Raw genomic sequence first — 19,583 nt, 5'->3', positions numbered from 1 at the left:
ACAGTGCATTACTTTATAAAACATGTACAATTAACCCTTGAACATGGGGGTTTGGGGCACCAACCACCATGCAGTAAAAAATCTGCATATAACTTTGCCTCCCCCAAAACTTGAATACTAATAGCCCACTGTTGACCAGAAGCCTTACCGATTAACATGAACAGTTAACACATATTTTGTATGCTATATGCATTATATACTATATTCTTACAGTCAAATAAGATAGTGTAAAAAATCTTTATTCAAATTATCACAAATCTCCAAAAACTTTTTCCAACATACTCATTGAAAACAATCTGTGTATAATTGGATCCACACAGTTCAAACTCATGTTGTTCAAGGGTCAGTTGTAATTAGAAAATTCTTACATCTTCAACTTTGTACCGATTACAAGACATTTTAAAAATAACATACTTTGCAATATAGTTGCTCACACATACATAATATAGGGAACTCCAAATCTTCCATTTTACTGGCTCTTGCTATTTTAATACATAAGAGTGATTTTTAAAGTATTATTTTAAAAATACTTTTAAAAGCTATTTAAACTAATACAACAACTACTGAGGTGTCATTCCTAGACTGCAGATAAGGAAACTATGGCCCAGAAGCTCATGTAATCGGCTGGAGATCATGCACCTAACAGGTGGTAGAGCAAGACCAGAACTCAACCCTTGACTGCAAAATCCGGGCCGTGTCCTCACGCAGGGCTCCTACGGCTCCGTGTCTTTCTCAAGCCCTTGAGGTTTCATTCGCAGTCCTCACTGCATCCCTCTCCTCTTCCCTCTCCCAGCATTCCCATCTGCTCCCTGCTTTCACAATCGCTTCTGCAGCTCTGCCTGCCAAACGCGTTTCTTCCGCCCTGATCTTGACTCTTCTAAGCTTCTCGCCCTGTTTCCACTTAGGTTTCCTTATCTTCATCTGGAGGTCCCACAAGCACCTCAAACTCAGTTTTTCAGAAAGGAATAGTCCTCCTCTCTTAAACCTGTTTTCCTTTCCATTTCAATTTATTTTAAGGAAATCACAATCACTTTGATCCTTTAGGCTGCAAACTTAAGGGGTCATCTAATAACCCCTCATCTTGACAATGATTTGTGAAATCCCTCCCGTCTTATCTTTTCAACCGTAGCTTCCAACAGTCCCTTTGCACATTATATTTTAACCAGATTGAACTACGACATGATTTCTCTCCCACAGCTTTCAAGTCTTTCTCTTTGCTCACATTCTCTGCCTGACAGGCCCTTCCTCCTCCTTGCGTACGGACAACCCTAGCTCCCCTCTTCTTTCTACAAATGTTCATTACGTACCTACTGTGCTTTGGACACTATCCTAAGTAAGTAAGACGTAACCGTCCCCTCAGGGAGTTTACAGCAAGGTCAGCTCCATAACAGAGACATGGACCAGAACCTATGGAAGCCCCGAAGAGGAAACAGTCGACTCCAAAGTGGCTTTACATGCATACCTGCCCTACTAACCCACAAGAGCATTAGAGCAAAGCTGCCTTGTGCACATCAATGAGCAGTCAGTGTTCTGAATGTCACAGTGCCAAGAATTTTAACAGACATTCAGAATGTCTGGAGTTCTTTATCCTTATCGTGACTTTTACTTATAGATATTTAAGTTCTTAGAACACGCACATTTGTTATTGCCCCCTATTTCATGTTTTCTTCCTTTAAGGCTTTTTTATATTGGGGCGCAGTGAGTAAAGGTGATGACTAGTCTTGGAAGAAGTAGAGAACCTAGAGACACGTAAGCAATGTAAAGTCTGTCTTTTCATTCTTTGAAGAGAAAGCCTTTTGAGTTGAACTCATTCCATCTGACCAAAGAACGATCCTTCCACAAGGGGAAGAAAAAACAGAATAATCATTTCTTTTGAGTAAAGTGAGATTTTACTGTGTATCTTATTATAGCAGAAGGAGATGCTGTAAGAGGACTTGAAGAGCCATCAACCACAGGGTTGAAGTTGTAAGTTGGGAGAAAAATCTAGGCACATATTAACTAAAGTAAGAAATTTCTCTTAAGGGTAGCTCAGTTTGTTTTACTAATCATAGTTCTCACCTCTACAGACCAAAATGCTGCCTCTCACTCTAACCCTGTAAGGTAGAGCTGGCCCAAGTGTAATGAATAAAGCTGACAAACACAAAAAGCTAGGTCTGTTTTTCTTGAAATTGCACAAGTCAATGTCACTCCCTGGAAGAGAGCTGTTCTGAGTGGCACAGTGGGTCCTTGTCAACCAGCTCCTTTTTTTTGTTCTCTGAAAGACAGCCTTCTAACCCCATGGCTCCAAGAAAGCAACCAAGAGGTAAATAAACAATAGTGTACCTTTTTTAAAAAAAGAAGAAATGGAAAGTTGCATTTTACTCTTTGTTTCTTTTTGTTTGTTTTTTTAAATGCCCTTTATATTGCTAGGGGAATAAAGCTGTTCAGAATCATCCATAGAGCAGAGCTGCATCACATTAAATTAAAATAAACATCATATTTGCCATTATTTCTAAATTCTCTTTGGTCTAAAATGAGATCACAGGTACTTATCAAATTCATAAACATCAGAACCAAGGAGCTATTCGATTTTTTTTAAATTCCCATATCCAATTCCAGCCTAACTAGAAGCCACATATGTTCTAACTACATAATATTCAGAAGGCCACAGAAAGGGGAGGGGCCTTCCAGTATCTCTGCCCTTAACTCTGCAGCCACGCTGCCCGGGCTCTACTCCCCTGCATGCTACATACTCATTGGGGGACTGAAGCTGTTACTTCACCAACCTGGGCCTCAGTCCCACAGTTGTCAGACAGAATAGTCATAACACCTACCCTTCTTGGGTTTCTGTGATGAAGAAGTAGGTAAAAATATGTAAAGTATTGAGAATAGTTCCTGGCACAGACTAAGTGCTACCTAAGTTGTGTAGACCTGATGCTATTGTTGTCAGTATTAATATTACTCAGGTCACAAAACAGCTTACAATTGACAAAGTACATTTGTACATACTTTCACACTTTATACCATACCTTCCCACGAGTCAAAAGATGTCTAATGTACAAAGGACATGGCAAAAATCATAAATACTAAGAAGCCTGAAAAATCCAAAAATCCCTGCTTGTCCACTATTCACTAGTCCTTGGCATACACACTTGTCAGCTAAGATGGGTATACTTCACTACATGAAAGCCCTTACAACTCCAACTAAAGTGGAAAAAAATTCTACCTTGGTTCAAATACCCTAGGTTTTAAGTGAAAGCTGACTTCGGTGCCAAAAAATGAATGAAGAACAGGTATAGATGGAACAGGATTCTGTCTGTCTCTCTCAGTCACCTTCATTTAAGATTGGAAAACTTCAGATATTGCTACATCACAAGTGTAGCAGAATGGACCGCTGTCATCAAACACCAAGTTCTGCCTTGAGAAGGATGCGAGGCGAGTACTGGCTCCCAGCACAGCTTGGGACACTCTCGATGGCCTGAGCTCTCTGTGATGGGTTACAGAGGCTATCGCTCTGCTGCGGGTCATTTCCCCAAACTGCTTTAAGCCAAATGAAGTAATTGCAGAACCACTGTCAGAAAATTTGGGTTCCAGGGTTGGAAATAATTGTCTGAGGCAGAATTATAATTGCTATGGCAGAAACTTGGGAAAGAACCAAAAGTACATTAAACCATTTTGAAAAAAATTGTTATAACCATTGAGAAGTTTGACTTCTGTGCCCTCTCTCTGATTCCAGAGCTGAATTCCTGACTGAGCTTCCCATGGAAGGTGTCTGTTGGACTAAGCCAAATATCAAAGAATGTCCTTTCCAGTCTTTTCAGTATCAGTCAATTCCAGGCCGCAAGACACAGCTTTTGGCCAAGGTCTCCATGTGAACACATCCCAGATGTGCTGAATGTACTGTAGCCAAGAAAACTAACAACCACCTTCTGAAATTACAACAGAACATCCCCATAAAAAGACATCTTTTGTGGCCAGAGAAGACCTGCTGACAGTTTGTGAATCTCTGGGAAGACTGATTCTTTTCCTGACCACTTTCTGTATTACCAACTCCAATGTATCAAAAATTAAGAAGCTTAGAAATGACTGCCTTTTGTGGGTAGAAAGGATAACAAAAATCTAAGAATCTTAGAAAGGACTAAAGATTTTCTTTGATTTTCAAGAAAACACAATGCTGTCGCCTGAATAGGAGATAGCGGCATTAGGAATGAAGAGGTCAAGGATGTGATATTTGAAGTACTGATTCCACGTTTGTTCCTTTTTTCCTTGGAAAAGTGTTCTTTCATGTGTACAATGTAATGAAGAAATCATCAAAATATGATACCACAACTGGAATCCTGGAAAACTAAGCCATAAACAGGAAATTCAAAACGTAATGAAAATTACAACTGAAAGATGCTTCATTTAGGGTTTACCCTCAAAGACTAATGATTAGCTACTTAACCAGTTGTAGCAGTTCTTCAAGGAGGTGATTGTATGTACTTGTAGTCTCCAAATAGTCTCATTTAAAAATTAAATAGTCTCATGTAAACATTAAACTTGGTATCGGCCTAATTGGTGTGTCCCTAACCCTTTTATTTAATGACAACATGTCTGATTAGATATGTTTCCTCATTTGAATTCCCAGGGGTAAAAAAGGTAATTTCTAATTTCAAACAAATTATTGCAAGAGCTGTACCCTCAAGGAATTACATTAGGTCCATCATTATATTATAATCAACTGTATCTTCAAGAAAGTCCTTTGGGAAAATGCGGCCAATTTCCTATAATCTAGGTATCTAAGGGTGTGAATTTCTTGGTCACTGACTCCAAGGAGTGTAATCTGCTTCCATCCCATGGTGCTTTTTCCCAGCTTTCGTAAAATGAGAAACACAAACTTCAGTAGGAGGAGTTACTATATATACTCACAAGATGCTCTTCATCAACACAATGACTCAATCATTATAATCTTGGAAAAGACATGGATGTCTCAACAATTCTAGTTAAGAGGCTTAGGAAAAAAAAGACTGTGGAACATTTTAAAACCTATTATTCATATACCACAATAAAGACAATCTACTTCCATCTTCCATCCTTACCATTTTTCTTCTTCACTGTAAAGACATATTCCATTTCTATCATGTGTCAGGAGCTAGGGAAGGGGGTGCAAAAAGCAATTTTGCAGCACATACTAAAAGAAGTTTCAAATCCATAGAGCTGAGAATGGCAGTTTTTCAATGTAAATAATCCTCACCAGGCCATTTGATTCCATCTGTGAAACTTAAACATTTAAACAGCAAATGGTGATTTTTAAACATCTGAAACATTTTTTAAACACTCTTTATCTGGAGATAAGAGTGATGTCAGTCATCTCTCTGGGTTATCAAATATATTCTATACAGAGAGTTGTGGAGAAGGCTTTGTTAGGGCATGGGGGTGCACCCCATAACTAGTGAGGCATAAAGGAAACTATTTCTTTCTTTGGGATACGGCAGAAGCCTCTCAGCATGTGATTTCCAGGAAGCATACTGACTGCCATCAATCTCAATGGACCCACACACCTCAACAGCTTAAACACAGGGCCTCCTGACATGCAGAGGTTGGGGATGTATGCAACCCCTCACCCAGAGTATTGGAGAATGGGTTTTCCAGCTTATAATTGTTTAGTTTTCTGAGTAAGCAGTCTTCATCTAATCTCCAGAACATAAAGAGAGGAGGGGAGAATATATAGGAACAAGACAAATATGGTTTAGATACCATATTTCCTATTTCCTATTTTCCAAAACTACCAGACTCACACATCGCCAAATCATTCCTCATAAAATCACACTTACATGGCAGTGCACACAGCCTCTAAAGGTGAGCCCATAACCTACTACTCTGTAGTACAGAAAGCTACCCCAGTACTATTTGTTCCTGAAAAAATGGTATCAGTATGCTGCCAATGCAAATGCACTCATTCACCGAAGGCTGGGAAAATGAAATTTCAAGGTGTGACTTCAAGGCTTCTGCGAAGGTCTTGTGTCCCTGAGGAACGGTAAGGTGAGGTATGTAGGTCAGTAACAGATTCAGGTCACGGGAGGTGCTGGGGAACATGAGGATGAGGCAGGGGTGGGAGGAGACGGGAATCAAGGAAAGAACCAACCTTGATCTAAATAACAGCATGAAGTATATACAATGGAAGAGAGTGGAAAAAGGCCTATTTAACTTGCTGTTTCAGATCCTCAAGTGCAGCAATTCTTGTTATATTTCCAAATCACTTAGAAAAGATTGATAGAGGGGTACAATTCCACAATGTGGTATAATAAGAGGCAAGGAACAATATGTGAGAGATAATCTCTCTTGCCTTAGAGCCACCCTCCCGTTCCTTTGCAGTGTCTTGTATTCTCAGTGCAGTCTGTGAGCTCCAAGCTGTGACCTACTGATCCACAACCCAGAGAATGTGGGCCCCCGGAGGCAACAAGGGGAGCACATGACTGCAAAGAGGTGTCAAGGGAACACCACTGTAGAGGACCCCCCCCCCGCCACCTCGGAGAGAAAGAGAGGGACCTCATCTCTTTTCCCAAAAATATGAGAGAGAAATTGTCCTTAAAAGGGAGGACTTGTCAGTCAATGCAAATATTTTGACAAAAGAAGTATGAAGCCAAATTTGAATAAATTCAGAATATTTACAAGGTCCTTCGGTAGGAGAGAAATACTTAAGGACTTGGAATGAAGAGGAGCTCCACATAACAAACACAATTTCAAAGGAAGGTCTTGAAAATTCAGTGAGATACTATCTACACACAGTTTAACACATGACACGTGCAAGTCGTGAAAGTTCACAGCACTGGAAGGCTGTGTACTTGACAGACATGAAAATGTTTCAGAGACCAATGTGACTGGTTTGGATCTGGGTTCTACCACTGGCTTCATGATCTCAAGAGTTTTACCTAACTGCCCTGAAAGTTTCTCCGTTTGTTTATAGTAATATCCATACTGCAAACTATTTTAAGGAATAGATATTATATATGAAAAGCTTTATGTTCTTAGCCCATAGTAAGTGCTACATAAGCAGTTATTGTAATATTTTGGTTAATGGTTAGAAGAAAATGAGTTATTGTAATATTCTGTTTAATGTTTAAATGAAAATAAGACTCGCATAACTGATGGCACATCTAGGATATCACAATGCCAAGTGCCGTGAAGACAACTATAGCTTTAACTGCTGACATAGATATCCAGCCCTAACCTTCTACAATTTTTTAAAAGAAGGAAAATGAAAAGGAACAGTCATTTTGCAGAAGATTACATTGAAGCAAATTTGATCAGTATGTTATGGTTTCATAAAAACAACGCCTACATGTGCACAGGCTTCAACCATCCCTAGTACATGTACAGAGCAGAATTCTTCAGAAGCCAGTTTAGATCAATTTTTCCAAAAAGAGTATTTGTAGGGAGACCAATGTCCCATGTTCTGCCAGAAAAGAGCGATTTGCCTTCCTAGTATTTATTTCTAGCATAAGAAATGTACGAAAAATATTAAACATATTTATAAAATCATCGCACAATAATTATTCATTAGGAAAGACTGTGCTTCCTAATGAGTCTCCCCATAGTCACTTGATGCTCTTTCTAATTCATTCTCCACTCAGCAGTCAAGCAGCTCTGAAACAACAGAGGACTAGAATTCAAAACACATAAATTAGAATGTTTACGAATCAATGAGAAAAAAAATAATCTGGTAGAAAAGCAGAAAAACCAATTGAACTGGCATTCCATATAAGAAACACATATGGCCAATAAACATTTGAAAATGATCACTGTTATTAATAATTAGGGAAATACAATAAGACTACCATAAGATGACATTTTATACCCCCTAGATGGCAAAAATTAAGAAACTGTAAGAAACCAAGTGCTGGAGAGGATAAGGGTCAATCTGGGGAATGAAAACTGGTACAACCAGTATGTAAAACGTTGTTGTCACTCAGCAGTTCCACTCCCAGGGAAACATGTCCACCACGAAACACAGAACCACATCATAGACACGCCTATTAGCACTGATGGCAAAACAAAGCATAGAACTGGAGTCCACTGAAATATCCACAAATATTCACTGACAGGAAAATGAATAAACTGTGGTTTATTCACAGCATGGAATATTATACAGTGGCAAACATGATGAACTAGAGTCTCACAGGAACATGCAACAACCTTGGTGAATCTCAGAAACGTGTTGAGAGAGAGAGAAAAAAAGCAGGGCCTAGAAGACACACAGTGTGGTATTAAAAATGTGTTGTCTCTGGAAAGGGAGGCCAGAGCACACAGGTAGATACAAGTTGTTGGTCATGTTCTCATTCTTCAGCTGGCTGGGGAATTCATGGGTCTTCATAATATTACTATGCTTTATGATTTTAAGTGATGTACATTATTTCATATAAATTCATATTATATTAAAAGAAAATACTCAAGAAATATTAGACATCATGATGGCTGCTTCCTACATATGATATTCTGTTGCTTTTCACCTCTCTTTGAATACTGACCACAATCCATAACATGGCATAGGTGAAGATTCATGAACCAACACCTAGAAATCTTGAAGCACTGTCATTGTTTCTGAACCAACCTACGTATTCTTCCTACTTTCAGTGTCTCACCACATTTCCTTCTGCATCAAGACGTTAGCAGATGATGTTCCCTTTTGCCAGCCATGCTTTCAATGGCTCCCCAACACCCACTACTCCCAGCTTTGCTCAACGACTCAACTTTCAGATCTCAGCTCAACCACATTAGAGTCATCCTCTCTAACTTGACCAAATCAGTTCTCACTCAAGCCTCTCATAATACTATATACTTCACCATGTGTTTTAGTTTTATGTTTATTTATATCAATCTTTGAATGATCTGTATCTCCCTTTACTAGACCATGAGCACCAGGGACAGGGACTGTGCTCTTTCTTTTCCCCTTTTAGGCTGACCATCAGCTGCAACATCTCACACAAAACCAGACACACTAAGGACTCAATAAATATTCCTGAATGAATGCATGAATGAATGATTTTGCAAGAGAGATCATGACATTTTCCAATAAGATTTGGTGCTGAGTGCCATCTATTTAAGGACTGTGATATGTATACTATATCTCATGTCATATAACTTTAGCAAGTACCAGAGATCTATTCAATGTTATTTGCATAGTAAGTATTTTTAGTACACAAACTCAACAACTGTGGTTCAGTGGCTGAAAGAAGGAAGTTGTATTGGAATACAACAAGCAAAATGTTAGAATACTTAAAAGTAAAGATGAACAATTCCAAAATTCAGTCTGAAAACTTGAAATGTAAAATATCAATTAATGATTACAGATATAGGCTAACACAAACACACTAATATGCCAAAAGTCTACTCCAAGGTCTTCCCTTGTTAAAATAAAGGATTTTTGTGTTTTACTGAAAAACACAGAAACTACCTTGGTGCTATACATCATGCAAGGATCTGAATTAGCAACATTAATTCCTAATATTGTGTGAATATGTAATATCAAAAGATACAAGTCACTATGTATTTTTTAAAAGATTATGTTTGGGTGAGTCATGATTTATATTTAAAGATAAACTTAAAGGTAATCCTCTCATTTTTCCCTCATCAGATGAAAATTATTTTCTTCCTTTAGTGTTTATAACATTTAAAAATTATGTGGATATAATGTGGATCATTTCTTGCATCAAATTGTCAATGAGAACACATACTTTGCCTACTCGAATATAAGCAATTACTGTTTTTATGGGCTTCTCTTTGTGCTCTATATGTTAACAATAACTTTCAAAGAATTTCATGGTGAGACACTATGAGACAATGATTTAGAAATAGTGGAAACTAGAAATTGATAATATATTCACCAGATTTCAAAACACTAATACAATTATGATGTAAAGAAATGAGATCTCAATTCAAACAAACCTAAAGATGTCTGAGCTCATTAAAGAATGAAGTGCCGAATACCTACCTTAGAAGGAGGCTTTTCCAGAAAGTCTTTCACTAGGCTTATTATAATCCTTTGAACACTATTTTGAGCATCATTTTGATTCCCTTTGGCAAATACCACAGCAGATATTTCACCACTTTATATATCTAGAACTGTACCTGGGATCCAGGTATGAAGAAAGTTATACTTTATTTTTAATAACATGCAAAGCCCTTTTGCAGTCACGGAAGCCCAGCCGCTTGAGATCACCAGCATGCCCAGCCTCTGCTTTATCAACAGCAATTGTCAGAGGCTTGGGAATCACCTCTAGAAGTTAGCTTCTGAAAGAAACAAACCATTCTCAGACTGAAAAGAAAGCTTACGATCTTCAGTAAGTTTGATCTGAGGGAAACCAGCTCTTTTGACTTAGTAAACTTAAGAGAAGGGAAAAGAATGATTTCAGTGGACTATACATTGCTGATCTCATACTCCTAAACTGGGAGAGAATAAGTCGATGACTCTCTCCCTCTTCTTTGTGTGTATGTGTATGTGTGTGTCTAGTATATCATCTTTATATTCCTGTATATTAATGCATATTTGTAAAAGGTACTTATCATGTCTTTGAGGTACTCAAAGGCTTACTTTTTCCTCTGGGTAATGGTAGACATAGTTGACTTGGGTGCCTCAAAAAAAAAAAAGTACACAAGTCCATCTTCTTTTCCATTTATTTCAATGATTCTATACACACATTTTTCCCACCTTCTAACATTTCTGAATTACAGGTCATCCCAAAGTCAAAAGTGTGTCATAGCTCAATTGTTGTTATTCTTTTTTCTTTCTAGTGATACAATTGATGGCATATTAGAATTGATGAGATATATTATTTTGAATAAAAAATTAGACTGTCTTTTAATCTGGTGTGGTAGTACAACCAAGCTTCACCATCTGTGGTATTACTTTTATACCCATTTTTCAGTTCATATAAAGCAAGATGGATTTAAAACAAAAATTTGGGGGTTTAATCTTACAAACTATTTGCTTAGTGTTTTCCTATTTTCACTACTATATCTTCTATATGACACTTCAATTCACCACCACCTTAAGATTTGATATCATATGCTCTGAGTTGGGGATTAAAATTAGCAAAGATATTGACAATATTGATAGAGATAAGAGGTGTCTCTATTTACAAATCAAGAGCAATGGAAAAGTAAATCAGTAAGAGAGATGCATTCAACTAATTTATGAAGCATGGACAATATTAAAATGCTGTCCTTTAAAAAAAATCACCTCTTGATATAACTTCACTCACACCCACATGGATGGCTAAAGTAAAAAATACAGACCAGTCTGTGGATGTGCAAAATTCATAATAGCTAAAAAGGAGAAACAATTAAAATATCCACCAAATGATAAATGGATAAACAAAATATGGCATATCCATACATGGAATATTATTTGACAATAAAAAGGGAATAGAGGACTGATATATGTTACAACATGGACAAGGCTTGGAAACATGCTAAGTGAAAGAAGGCCATTAAAAGACCACATATTTTATGGTCTCATTTACATGAAATGTCTAGAAAAGGCAAATCCATAGAGATATAAAGTAGATTAGTAGTTACAACAGCTGGGGTAGGGGAATCGGGAGGGACTGCTAACGGATATGAGGCTTCTTCCTGGGGTAATGACAATGTTCTAAAATTAGACAGTGGGTGTTGTTTGCAAATCTGTAAATACAGTAAAAACCACCTAGCTGTATGCTTTAGAAGGGCAAATGTTATGGTGTATGACTATCTCTATAAAACTTTTATAGAAATATAAAATAAATCCATCAGATTGGTTAAAGAAATCCACTCTTTACATGATTTTAAAATACAAATCTTAAAGAAAACGGTGTCAGTTCTGTCTACATTTTTGCTAAGCAGTTAAGGTATTATTACTACTATTTGCCACAAAGTTCCTGCCTTTAAGTGCATCTGTGCAACAGATGTATTAAAATGGCCCATGTTTTGAATGTTACATCTGTTAGTAAAATGTAGAGAGGCTCAAACAGCTAATTAAATATGAAACTGTATGTGTCAATTAGGAGCCAATTTCATGTTAAAACTGCCTAATGGTTAAGGCACAAGAAATGCAGCTAGTACCTAGGACTGTTTGTGTCCTGACCTGTGTGCGTAGGCAGCCCAGCACACTGAATACAGGCTAGACGGTTTCCATGGATACCTCACAGTACTTGAGGTGTGGAAACTAAAAATAATCAGCAACTTCATGAAAATTATGTGTCACAAAATATTAATAAAAAGAAATATTAGTCGTCCTGAAGAAAGATGCTACGATTTATTTTGTTGATAAGTGGATATGGATCTTTTAGGGGCAGGGGAAGGCAACATTCTTTCAAGGGTGGTTTTCAAGTTGCTTTAGAATTCATAATAGAGGGAGAGACATAAAAATGCATCTATTATCATAAGACTCACAGCAAACCTCAAGAGTTTTAAAGATACTTAGCATTTCTAGGAACCAACGATACTGAATTATTCCAGCTGAGTTTAATTAATCTGGCCACTGCATACTAATATGCTGATCGTTCCAAATAAATGTACACTATAATTACAAGCAGGGTACTCCACCCACCAACCTTGTGCTCCTTCCCATGAAATAAGACTACACATCTTCCAGATGTAGCATAAAAGCCAGTGTTATTCAGCAACCATTTCACAATTTAAAAAAATATGAGAAGAACATATGTAGCTTCCATAGGAAAGGGAGACATTGTCTCACCACTTTGCTGAGAAGACCTGACCACTCCCCTTATTCACACCTTTAACAGGTTAGAGAAGGAGGAATGAGAAAGTCATGGCGTCAGCTTTTTCCATGTCCCATATCACTTGCACTATTAGGCAATCAAGTCAGGATTTATTCCCAGAACTCAAGAAATAATCAGCTTGCGTGGAAACCTACTTGTTTACTTTGGACCACTTAGTTCAGTCATTACATGAGATCCGGCATGAGGGAGAGGAGGGAACACTACTTGTTTTAATAAAGGAGGCAAATGCATCTGTAAATTTTAATCAGATTAAGACAGTATTTCATTATGCATCAGGACGATTTCACAAATCTCTCGTCCGATGCGCACCGCAAACTAACAGAACACCTAGGTTAGCCATCAGCCTCATCAGGCTCCTCCCAAATATTTTTGAAAAGTGTGCGTTTGTTTTAATTTAATGTAAACATAAAGACAACTTTCTGAAAAATCAGGAAACATTCAGTAAGCATGTTGGGGCCAGGAGTTGGTAGTAAGAGAAAACAGAAAGACCTCTACCTAGAAAAATATCTGTATTAAACATACCTCTGCTCTGATCAAGTTTCCCTGGCTGCTGCCAGACCTCTTCCCTATTCCTTACTATCACCTTGATTCCCTGACATTCTTCCTGTGATCTCAGGTTCTTTTCACCTGCGCCATAAACCAACTCCTTCCATGCTGTCTGTTGCTTCTGGGGGTCTAATTTTTTGAAAGTAGAGTTTGCCACTGTCACCCCCGTCAGGGGTGCAGTTCAAGCCCCGCTGTGCTCCCCAGCCATGTGCCATTCCACTGGTCCCCCTGTCTCCACCAAGCCATCACCTTTCAGATCTCAGCTTAAAGGTCACTTTCTTGGAAAAACCATTTTGGCGGTACCCCTCCCCTAGCCTAACGTGCATCCTCCAGTTTCACACTCTGCAAGCACTCAGCACAGAGTTATGAAGCAAAGAAAAGACATTAATGAATCCCTACCCAGCTTTTTTGGCTGGTACCTGACTTTCTCACCAAACTCTAAACTCCGTGGGTGTGTAAGGGACAGTTCATCAGTGCAACTCCAGGGCTTAGCAGACATTCAAGCGTTTTATATTTTTTTTGTAAGTATGGACGGTCTCGTCCATTTAAAAAATATTTCTAAATACTTCTGCATTCTGTCATCTTCATGATTTCCTAACAAAAACATTTTTCTTGGAATCAGAATTCCTATTTTTCAAAATCACCTAAGAAGTCATAGTATGAATTTAATATTCTTCATCCTTTTCTGGCCTCTGACAAACAGAAAGCAGTCACTCTCAAACATATGTGAGACCCATGTGTAAACATACACATGATGTGCGTGGGACATGCGTGGGAACATGTATAAACAAGTGATGGCCGGTAAGGCAGAGAGGAATTTCCACGTGCCCACTCTAGCTGAAAATTAAGCCTTGAGGCCTAAGCTATCTCTGTCTTCCGGTTTCGCCCTTCAGCCTCCGTCAGTTCCTTTACCACCGACCTCCTCAATGCTGCTCCACACAACCTGAACCATTCGGGGCTCTACAATCTTGTGCTTTGCAGTTTCTGTCACCTGAAACAACCTCCTGGAGTCTTTCTCTGCCTCATCTACTCTTCACCTCATTTCAAACCTCAGCTGAAAACATCTCTGTCCTTGCTTTACCTCTTAATGAACAGAGCAGGGAACCAGTGTTTGACCCTAAGGCGTTTGGGGCAGACACTTCACAGGACCACACTTCGCATATCATTGGGAAGCACAGTTTGATGCATTTATGCCCAGGGGATTTCTCAGGCTTTGAAAGCTGCTTCCATCCTGCATTTTAAGAGCCTCTGCTAAGTCAAAATTATGATTCATTGTGATAGTGCCATGATGCTAACATTTCAGCCCCTTGAGAAAAGAATATTTGTAGCGTTGCTTCTTCTGGAACATAAAAAGCTTCCTAAAAACCCATTGTTAAACATACCATCAGATATCCCTGGCCTGTCAGTCGGTCATTGCCAACACGTGAGTAAAGGACAACCCTCTGGTTTACTGCTAGAAGCAGCAGATGCTGGCCAGCTGCTCACAACATCCCCTCCCTTTGCTTTGTGCACGCACTGGACCACAATGCCGAGGCTTTTGTGCAGTCAGGAGGGGACCATGTGACAGTATGAGCAAACTGAAGGTGAGCGGATGTGACACAGACCGGCCCATGTGGCGTCTTGTGTTCTTTCCTCTCCACTGTAGACAGAGTTGCAAAAAGGCAAAGCTCGGAGCAGGAAGGGACCTAGGGCTCTGGGCTCCTGGGGGAGTGAGGTTGTAGGAGAGCTGCCCGGCCAGAACACACAGGCTGGGATTGCGGCGTGCACTGCGCTGACGTAACTAAACTTCTGTCACCGTAAGCCACGGAACTTTTCAGGTTTATCTGCTTCACTAGTTTAGTGCTACCTTAAACAACAGAAGCCAACGGGGGTCAACCTGGAGAGGCAATCACTGGTTTTGCCCCAGCAGTCCTGCTGTGATCTTCCTAGGTATTCTGACCAGACTACCTTTGTCTGGAGACACTCTGACCCTGAACACAAGCTCGTCACGAAGCTGCCATGAAAAGCCACCTGGGAATATAATTTCATCGACACCAGTGCCTTTCCAGGTTTCCCTTAACTAGTCACAGCACTCCCTCTTGCCAGCATCTTCGCCGGATCTCTCCCGGCCACATTTCCCATTGTCTCCAAATCCCCATTACCACAATTCACACACACACACTTTTTCTGCCCTGTCGTCTCATAAAAGCAACCCATAAGGAAAATCAACCGACTTCAGGCCACATGTACATCATCAGCTGCTTCCAACTCCAGCATTCAGCTATTTTCCACCAACTTTGTCTTTTGTCTGTTTTCTTTTGTCCTGTCTTTGAACCTCTGAAAATATTTCCCTTCCACAGCAATAGCTTAAGGATTAATAGGCCTCTGGAAGTACTTAGAAATCTGTCGGTTAACTTTGTATTCTGTGACACTTAGGAACAATACGAAGCAAGATTTTGTTTTTATTTTTTGTTACTTTACCAGCTGTGGAGGAAGTATGAGCTAAAATTCCTTAGTAGAATCAGTTCTCACGTAACGATCTTCCTATTAACTGCAGTTTCTAAAAAGAGAGAGGAAAAAGGAAAGCAGAGGGTGGAAATAGAAAAAAGAACAAATGAATGGACAGATCATACTGGCTGGGATTTCTATCAATTTAGTTTGATATACAAAGAGGGAAGTGATTATTGCTGTTTCTTCTAATGAAGTCCAGAAATGATTTATAGGAATATTTACTACAGTCATGATGTTTCTGGGCTTGAAATAAATCCATACAAAAAGATACTCCTCTGCACTGGATCAATCGAGTTCCAGCCTGGCTAGAGGTGATGAGAATTATTGGGAAGTAAATTGCTATGTTTTCGTCTGCCTGCCTGTTGGCTTGGCACATGTGATTGCCAATTCTGTCTGGATATAATAGTACATTAAGCCATCTTGGGTGACTTATATAACCAGCTACTATCACTCGTAAACTGTCAGCTGCAGTAACTTGCTACTGCATGCAGAGGTGCACTGTTCAAATGCTGATTTCATTTATTTTCTGACTTGCTGAGAACTGTATTTTAAAGGGAAATTAATTCTAATGCTTCATTTTTAATCTTGATTCAAGCCATTTTAAGTTTGGTTACTAACAATAACCAAAAAGAAATAAGATTTCATGAACAGCTGACCTTATATTATTGCTCATTTTAATGTCCAATTAAAATTTGCATTTAAACTATGGTTAATTCTTCAGGTAAAGCATAATTATCGACTGCTGTCTGGCTTTACAGCAGCAGACTAAAAAAATTAGCCTTCAAAACATAACAGAATTAGTGTATTTTCTCATCAACTAAAAGCAAGATGGTACAAAATTATTCTTCTAAACTCTGGGCAGTTTAACAACTATACAAACTGATTTCTACCTCGGTGCACACTAACACATTTAGCACCATCAAAAGTAATGGACACCTGAAGGAACAGGGGACAACAGATTTAAAGATCCATTAAATCTCACTCGGACTGAACCAATTTGCTCCAGTGACAGCAAGAGAAAGAGAAAAAAGAACCTATAGATTAAAACAAGAAGAAAAGGAAACTCTAGGGGGAAAAAAATACAGATGCTTCATATTCTTTATTAAAGAAATGATTTTCCTCTAATTTCCAAATATTAGCACCAAGTTCCAATACTAACACTTTTTTTTTTAAGGAAATGAAATGCAAGAAACAGAAAAGCAGTATCTCTTTTCTTTTCTACAGTGACTTTTTTGGGGGAGATCTGAACTCTATTTTACTTCTACATTTGACCAACATCTGCTATAATTACTGTGTTACCTGTGTGGACTATCAAAGCCCTAATACCACAATGCTGTTCTTTAAAAGCACATACTGACTTCCGGTATATGCATGGCTAATTCATTTAACATCATTATACTTCCATGGAAATCAACAAAAACAAGGAAAATAAAATGAAACCTTCAGAACTCCTTTCTCAGCAAAGGGAAGAGATAGATACAATCCAAAGACTACAAAGGACATAGAAGGGCTGCCCAGATCAGTAGCCTTCAGACGGAAGCCAAGCAGGATAAAGGGAAGGGAAGAAATACTGAGTGTTAAGAAGGCTCAGCAGCACCACGTGCGTAGCTTGACCATTCCACAGGCTGTCCACCAAAAAGGAAAGGTGAAACTAGATCTCCTGACATCAAGGAGCCTCCCAGACGCACAAGAGCTGTGTCCTATATTGCACCATGGAAGTCAGAATGGGGGTGTGAAAAGGCAGTGTCAGAGATGCAGGGGAACTATGGCTGTAAAAGGAATCATCAGAGCAGTATATTTATGGGGTGTGTTCTGTGTGATGGCAGAAAAGAAGAGCTTTGGGATCTTCAAAGACCTATAAATTACCAGTTCTATTAACAGAAAGAATATAAAAAACGGACACAAAAGACAGGAAAAGGTGAAATGCTGCAGCAAATCATCAAGAAATGGCACTCTTAGGAATTACAGATACAAATTAAAATAATTACTAAAAATTTTTGACATGCATTTTTAAAAATCACGATGAAATCACCTTGATAAAAGACTACTGCAGAGCAGAAAGATAAGAATTGAGGAAGATTTGAAACTAAGAAAATATTTCTTAAGAAAGCAACAAGTATTTGGATGGGACACAAGCTAGGCAGCAGAGAAAACAGACGGACATAGAGAATGGATGTGAGAAAACAAAAACGAAATGGACACTAAGAAAATTCTTCAAAAGTTAAAAGAGAAAAATTAAAGAAAAGGAAGATAATTAGTGGAGACCCAACATACACATAATTGGAGTTCAGAGGAAGAAAACCAAACCAATGGAAGAGAATAACTATTTAAAAAGATGCAACACAACAAAATTTTCCTAAGTGTAAAGATTTTAATTGTGTAACACTGACAATAAACAAAAAAACTAGGAATCAGTTTTTTAAATCTGAAAATAAAAAATCTCTGGCATTTAGAAAATAGTAAACTCTCCATTAAGTTTTGGGCTACAGAGAAAATTCCATCTAATTGCAGAATTTCTAGAAAACAACAATAAGTAAAGTCCTCTAGAGACAGAGATGCTATAGGATACAGTTAAAGCAGTGCTAAGAGAAGAATCCATAGTCTTAAAGATTCACAGCAATAAAAGTAAATTCAACATCATACTCAAAAATACAAAATAGCAGAAACTTAAGGCAGACAATTTCCAAATATAAAAGTACAATGTAATGTCTTAGAGAAGAAAAATAAATAGCACTAATAAATACATTTTTTAAAACAAAGAGGAAATAGCCAAAAAAACAAAAAAAATTAAATGATTACAAGATTTTCCATGATCAACATAATTTTTCATCCCCAGATACAAATTTTCTTGCAAGCCTGAATAAAATAAATAATTTTCTAGGAAAATATAATTTACCAAAGTTGAATCAAAATGAGAGAGAAAATATAAAACATCATTTCTGTAGAAGAAATAGAGGCAAAAGTCAAAGAACTGACATCCCAAAGGCACAAAGATCAGATATTTTCACAAGGAAATTCTACCAAACTCTAAAGAAGAGATTGTTCCAATGCTGCTTAACTGTTTCAGAGCAGAGGAAAACAATATAAACTTCCAAATTCCTCTTATGAAACATGTAAAACTGATATAAAACCTGGCAAATAGTCAACAACAATAACAAATACCTATGACCTTTTCATAGCTATCATTGTGTGTGTATGTGTTTGTGTGTATTACAAATTCCATGACCCACTGGAGTTTGTTCAGCCAAGAAGATGGCTCAATGTTAGAAGTATTAGGAAATCTACTGACAATTGAGGCAGTTTAAGGAAATAAATATATTATGAAAAGAAAAATCATATGGCCATGCTCTATAGATGATGAAGAGCCATTTGACAAAATTCAACATCTTTTCTGATTTTTCTTAAAAAGTTCAATAAATGGACACTTCCTAAACAAAATGAAATACATTTATCTTATCCCAAAATCCTGCCTCATGCTTAATGGGAAATATTAGAGGCATTCCCAATAAGGCGGAAAGAGACAAAGATCTTCACTCTTACCATTAATATTTAACATTGTGCTGGATGTCCAAGCCAAAACGATTAGCAGAGAGGACTGGTTTTAGAGATAGAAAATTTAGAAACTATCAGTATTTGCCAATGATGCCATTTTCTCCTGTGAACACTGAAGAGAAAATAAAACAACTACTGGAAGTAGTAAGAAACTTCATTACGGTAATGAGATGTACAAACACAAAGATGCTCTCTGTGTACTGACCAACAAGATACACTGTAAAGTAAAAAAAGCAAGGGGCAAAATAGTGGTTGATA

General features: G+C 38.1%; 1 protein-coding gene across 4 annotated transcripts in view; it reads right to left on the bottom strand.

Annotated features, from left to right (window-relative positions):
- ITPR2 (inositol 1,4,5-trisphosphate receptor type 2) overlaps positions 1-19,583 on the bottom strand; it is a 417,532-nt gene that overhangs the window by 144,793 nt on the left and 253,156 nt on the right. The gene's annotated exons all lie outside the window — the stretch shown is intronic.

This window comes from Manis javanica, chromosome 15 (assembly GCF_040802235.1).
Source record: "Manis javanica isolate MJ-LG chromosome 15, MJ_LKY, whole genome shotgun sequence".
In the NCBI taxonomy this organism is placed as follows: Eukaryota; Metazoa; Chordata; class Mammalia; order Pholidota; family Manidae; genus Manis; species Manis javanica.
Note: the sequence above shows the minus strand (reverse complement) of the source record. Positions and strands in the feature narration are given on the sequence as shown.